This window comes from Melanotaenia boesemani, chromosome 4, assembly GCF_017639745.1.
Source record: "Melanotaenia boesemani isolate fMelBoe1 chromosome 4, fMelBoe1.pri, whole genome shotgun sequence".
In the NCBI taxonomy this organism is placed as follows: domain Eukaryota; kingdom Metazoa; phylum Chordata; class Actinopteri; order Atheriniformes; family Melanotaeniidae; genus Melanotaenia; species Melanotaenia boesemani.
Window position 1 is genome coordinate 5193156 of NC_055685.1, and position 5911 is coordinate 5199066.

General features: G+C 34.6%; 1 long non-coding RNA gene across 1 annotated transcript; it reads left to right on the forward strand.

Annotated features, from left to right (window-relative positions):
• Window positions 1-558: 558 nt before the first annotated feature.
• On the forward strand, window positions 559-2049 carry LOC121638900. Its single transcript, XR_006010099.1, has 3 exons — window positions 559-655; window positions 773-980; window positions 1366-2049. It is a non-coding gene; the product is annotated as an uncharacterized LOC121638900 (long non-coding RNA).
• The last annotated feature ends 3862 nt before the right edge of the window (window positions 2050-5911 follow it).

The window sequence follows — 5911 nt, forward strand, 5'->3', positions numbered from 1 at the left end:
TCATCAAGTGTCTTCAGAAGAATAAACTACTTAAAAGAAAAGTCAAATGCAAACTGTGCCACCGGGAAATGAAACTGAGGAGGAGAGTGAACTGTGGAGATCAATATGCTTGGTAAGAAATGTTATTTTATTAGGGCGTTTTCACTCTTGAAAATTTGCATGTAGGTTTGCTCGTAGCAAAACAGATATCACAGAACAGTTTTCTGAGTTTTGGTTCCACACAAAAATTAAAATCCAGATGTTCCCTTAAGCATTCGTCACCGTCCTTATGGCAACGGGGGTGCGCATCATGAATTATTATTATTATTATTATGTTATTGTTTGTCCTAAATATGGTTCCTTTTTGTGTGTTTTTAAATAAATAAACGTAATAAATAAGAGTCATCAGCTAATTATAATTGTATTACACCATTTACTCTTTGATAACATGTTACTAACTAAGCTAATATTAGTACACGTGACAAAGTGTGTAATACACATTACTCTTTGCAGCCTCTATTTCTGAAATAAGTATTTAATGTTTCTGTTCTTTTTTAAATAGGACCTGTCGAAGAGCAGCACATGTTGGACAGGCAAAACAAAACTCCATCAGACACAAGTCTATATTTAGTCAATCTAAAGTGCCCCTTAGATGCTGGATGCAGTTTATTTACAGGTGAGCATAAAAACCTAAAAATTATGTTTGAATTAATCTCTGTAAGTATGCTATCTTGTTGAATGTTTGAAAAATGTAATGTACAGCGTAGCTAAATCACTGTTTTGTTTTCTTTAGATTTTCTCAGGGTCTGCGATTACGACAAATTGACATGATAGATGATACCATTGCAGCCAGTTCAACCACTCTTAGTAAAATGGCTCAAAAAATAAGGGGTGTTTGTGTGGCTGCAGTTCGAAGGATGAGACGGCGTACAGGCCAACAGATTGGTGGAGTGAGGGAATTTGTCGTAATCGATGAGAGCCATTTTCGTCACAAAAGAAAGGTGTGTAACAGGGATTCATATACTGTACTTTGCAAATCTATTTAGAGGTACTGAAGGCAGCATGCAGTCTAAATCAAAACAGTAGTGTGTGGGTCACCAGTCTTCTGCTTTTCTTGGCAATGCAGGGTTTAGAACCAAAACCAAAACTGTAAACATAAACAAATTGGCCCTTATGTAATTTTTTATTGTGAATAAATCAGCTGTACCATTGTTATTAGCAAAACTAATATTTGGTTTAAACATGTTTACTTCATATCTGGGAACACATGTAGGTAATTTTTATGCAATATAAAAATATATACTGTTCATAGAATGTTTAAATAGTTATTAATATATATTATAATGTTAATTGTTGTGTGTGTTTATTCTTCTGTTTCTGCATTAGTATGGAAGAGGAAGAATGGCCGGTGGGTGGAAAAGAAGAAAGTGGGTCTTTGGAATGCTGGGTAAAACATCAGGGAAGGACAAGGCCTATTTTACGCCTTGTAGAAAAAAGATCACGAAGACATCTTGTTCCTGTGATTGAGCTTCATGTCAGAATTGGTTCATCAGTGATTAGTGATGAATGGCGTGCCTATCATATTCTCTCAGCTCTGGGGTATGACCATCATACTGTCAACCACAGTAGGTGGTATGTAGAGCCTCAAACCGGTGCTCATACCCAGCATCTAGAGAGGGCTTGGAGGTCCTACAAAGAGCGGATCTGGAGACTAAGAGGAAACCGCAATGACAGTTTACTTTCTGAACACCTGACAGTGATTGAGTGGAATGAATGGCTTGCAAAAAAACATCGAAAAGGTGCGCTGGGTAGACTGATTCATGACATTTCAAGAAAATACAGGTAGTCATACAAAACCAGGACAAATGGACTGTCTACTCGTATGTTTAATGTTTTACTTGATTTGTTTGAATGATACACTTTTATTTAGATAAAACTCTTGATAGGAATTGTGTATTTGCAGCATTTGTACACAAAAAAATACAGGTATCCAGCCATGTTCTGTATTTTATTGACTGGGTCAGTGTATTGTTTTTTGCATCTTAAATAATTACAGTTCATTGTGTACTTCTGTGTTGTGTCATTTATTTCTATTCACATCTATAAATATGTTATAAGGTATATTTAGCCCCCACTTTAGATGAGCTCACGCAAAATACTTTGCTAACAAGTAGTGGATGCTTTATAACTACTTGTTATTAGTGTATTAAGGTATTAATAAGCATTTATAGCCTGTCTTTTGAAAAAGATATTTGTCCTTTGTTAGTCACTGTTGAAATTGGAGATAGTCAGCCATTTAGGGTCATTTATAAATGTGTTGTAAAACATACATACCCCATACTTTTAGATCACAAAATACTCTATCAAGATTTAGTAACAGCCTGGTTTAATAATGAACTGCATTGTTTATAAAACATTTCATAACACACTATTTGAGACATTTATGATTGCTAACTCATGATTAAAAAAATATGAAAACATTATTAATCAGATTTTACATGAGTTTAATAATCATTTAAGAAACCGTTATAACTGTAGTTATAAATGATTATAAATGCTTAACTCATGATTATAAAATCTAAAAATATCATTATCAACCACATTATACATGAGCTTATTAATAATTATTGAAGGCTTTATAACTGTAGTTATAAACAAATTTAAAAGCTTAGTCTATGATTTATAGAGAATGAAAATATAATTTATTAAACCGTTTATTAAACAGCTTATTAATCATGAATAATGTCTTTATAACTGTAGGTATAAATGATTAACTAATAATGAGTAATGCTTTGTAAATACATAATAAATGATCAGTTAAGTATTGACTAATGCTTTAATAATGCTTTAATAATGCTTAATAGTGTGCAGTTATTATAAAGTGTTACCAATATAATGTACCAAAATGGAAAATATTTTCTCTGGACGTTATGGTAACTAAAGGAACTTATCTAAGGTTTGAGTCCTCTCTTAGTTTTTCTTTAACATGGAAGAGATGTTTCTGTGTCAACAAATCTCAGATGTCCAATTATTGCTTCTTCAAGAATAAAAAAAAATAACTGCTGGCCAGCAAAAAAAAAAAAAAAAAAATCCTTAGCGACTCTTTGTTAAAGCAGGAGTAGCATCAAATCCAGTGATTTTTTGGGGTGTTATAGGAGACTAATCTCTGTCCAATCTCCCATCTACTGGCTGTGTTGTCTGCTGTCATTTCTTTAGACGCAACATCACACAGACTTTTCTGCAACACACACACACTCAATCAAAACACTGACAAACAGCATTGGTAAATGCAGCTGCAGCTTCAGCACCACTGTAACTTTTGGGTATAAAAAACTTACTAAAGAGGGACCAGTATAAGACCAGCAAACTGCAGCGTCTATGGCTGGATCCACCATATCCACCTTCATCCAACTTAAAATACACCTAGAGAGGTTAGTCACTGTAATATGACGCTAATGTTAGCATCTACATTAGCAACGAGCTTAGAGCCACAGCAGCATAAACGTTAGCTTGTTACTGCTTTTGTACTAAATTAATGTTAAGTCATCAGAGTGGCTCCACGCCACTGTTCAGAAGAAGAATGAGACATTTACTGAACAGTTTCCATAAACGTCTGACTTTTCCATGATCACATTAAACTGGGATCAGACCCGCTGTAAACAATGTGGTTTTACTGGGTCTGCAAGTGTTGGATCTAAATTAATTAAAATATTTAGTTTTTTTTACCTCAGTTTTAAAAAGTTTAGAAATAATATTTTCTGTACTCAGCTGTTTGCCCGGGAATGTGTATGGCAGCCAAATAAATGTTCTGGGAAGATACAGACATTGTGTTTGTGGGACTTTTTCATAAACAACATGCAAATCATTCAGGTGTGTAAGATCAGTTCAACAAGCATAGATGTGTTTGAGAAGATGGTGATGGATCTACTGAATGAAAGTGACCTCAAAATAGATAACATCCATGGTCAAGGTTATGATGGAGCACTGTCAGGCACATTGCCTTAATCTGTGTTGGTAGAAGGTGCAAAGTCAAGCATCTCTCTTGTTTCTTTCTTCAGTTTGGTTAAAAAACTGCACACTTTCATTGTCAACTTTTAAAACATGAGACAATGGAATAAGACTTTATCAAACATCATCTCTCTCTTTCAGTCTGCTCTGGGTTTTGTCAGAAAAGATGAAGAGAAATGTCTCACTTTGGAGGGTCTTCGAAGCCCCGCATGGCTCACGTGAAGCAGACACAAACACTTTCAATTAACTTTACTCCATTTAGTTAGTTTCAAAGTGGACAGACTGACAGACAAAAATATGAAATAACGAAATTAATTTGAAAAAAAAATGTATTATGCATGTTCTCCCCGTGTATGCGTGGGTTCTCTCCGGGTTCTAACATGCATGTTAGGTTAATTGATTATTCTAAATTCTCCCTAGGAGTGAGTGTGTGTGTGAATGGTTGTTTGTCTCCTATGTGTTGGCCCTGCGATGGACTGGTGACCTGTCCAGGGTGTACCCTGCCTCTCACCTGTTAATGCTGGGATAGGCTCCAGCTCACCCGCAACCCGTCATGGAATAAGCGGTACAGAGAATAATAAAAAAAATGTGTTAGTTTTAGTGAAAATAAAAATGATAAAAAATTAAATTAGTACATTTAGTGTATTAATATTCTTCGTATACTCTATTGTATAAGATGTATTGATGTTATATTGTTTTTTCCTTTTTCATTCCAGCAGGTATTCCTGGCATCGTCTTATGATACTCAACGTCTTTCCTGTCCTTTCCACCCCAACTAGTCTAAGCAGATGGCCGCCCTTTCTGAGTCTTATATTGTGTCTTAGGGATCTTGTCTTGTTCTTGGGTTAAAAAGAGGGTGGAGTCTAACCCTGAGTCTGTCACTAGGCAACATCATCATAGGAAACTTCACTTTGTGACGTCACTCATATGTAATGAGGAAAGTTCTACCAACATTCTGTGTTCCATTCATTTACACTGCAGCCTTCACAGGACGAATAACTGAAAAACACGTGTGTTGAATGTAATTTCACTCATTGTTGACATTATCAAACCTGAAACATCTTAGAAGTCATGATGTACAAGGATAATATGCAGATTAACAAGGAAGGTTGTACTGCTGGCTTCAAGAAAGATCAAGGTAAGTGATAAATCCATGCAAAAGACTTAAAATTACTCATGTTAATTTTAGATATATTATTTATCAGGCACTGTAGAGAGAAACTAGATTAATTTGCACCTTAAGATAGACTTAAGCTGTAGTACAGAAACTCCTGATATTATCTTTTTAGGTAAAAAAAATGCTTAAAAAAACACAAAAATAAAAACTGTGATAATGGACAGAAATTCAGACTTTTGTTAAATAGAATGAGTTCTTGACCATCTTTGCATCCAAAATTAAACTCTTTCATCATTTTATGAGCTAAAATCTCCCAAAACACCTAGGATGTAATGTTTTAATGTGTAAAATGTAGATAAATGTATAAAAAGAAATATGAAGGAATATTACACTGGGTTAAAAGTTGTGATGTGAAAGATGTTTTCGGTTAATCTTTTAAACAAAGGCTTCTTTCACAGCATTGGTCTCAGTCTTATAAAATGACGTGTAAACAAATCCCCAAACCTGCTCCTTTATTTCTTCCCACCATTTTCTTTTTTGTTGTAAAAGAAATAAAAACGCGGTCGTATAAAATGGATAAGTAGGTTAACTCGAGCAAAAGCAAATGATGGTGTAGTGGCTTTAATGAAGTTAGGAAAACTTTGGGAAGGTTGTTTAAAATTTACATATGTTTGGATTTATTTATTACACTGACTGTGTTACATTGACTTAAAAAAAATGCCCCCGCAGTAGTTTTTTTAAAGAGAAACTACATCAAGTATAATCGTTGATTAATGCTGCGTTCGATTTGACTCAGAGGTCGGAAGT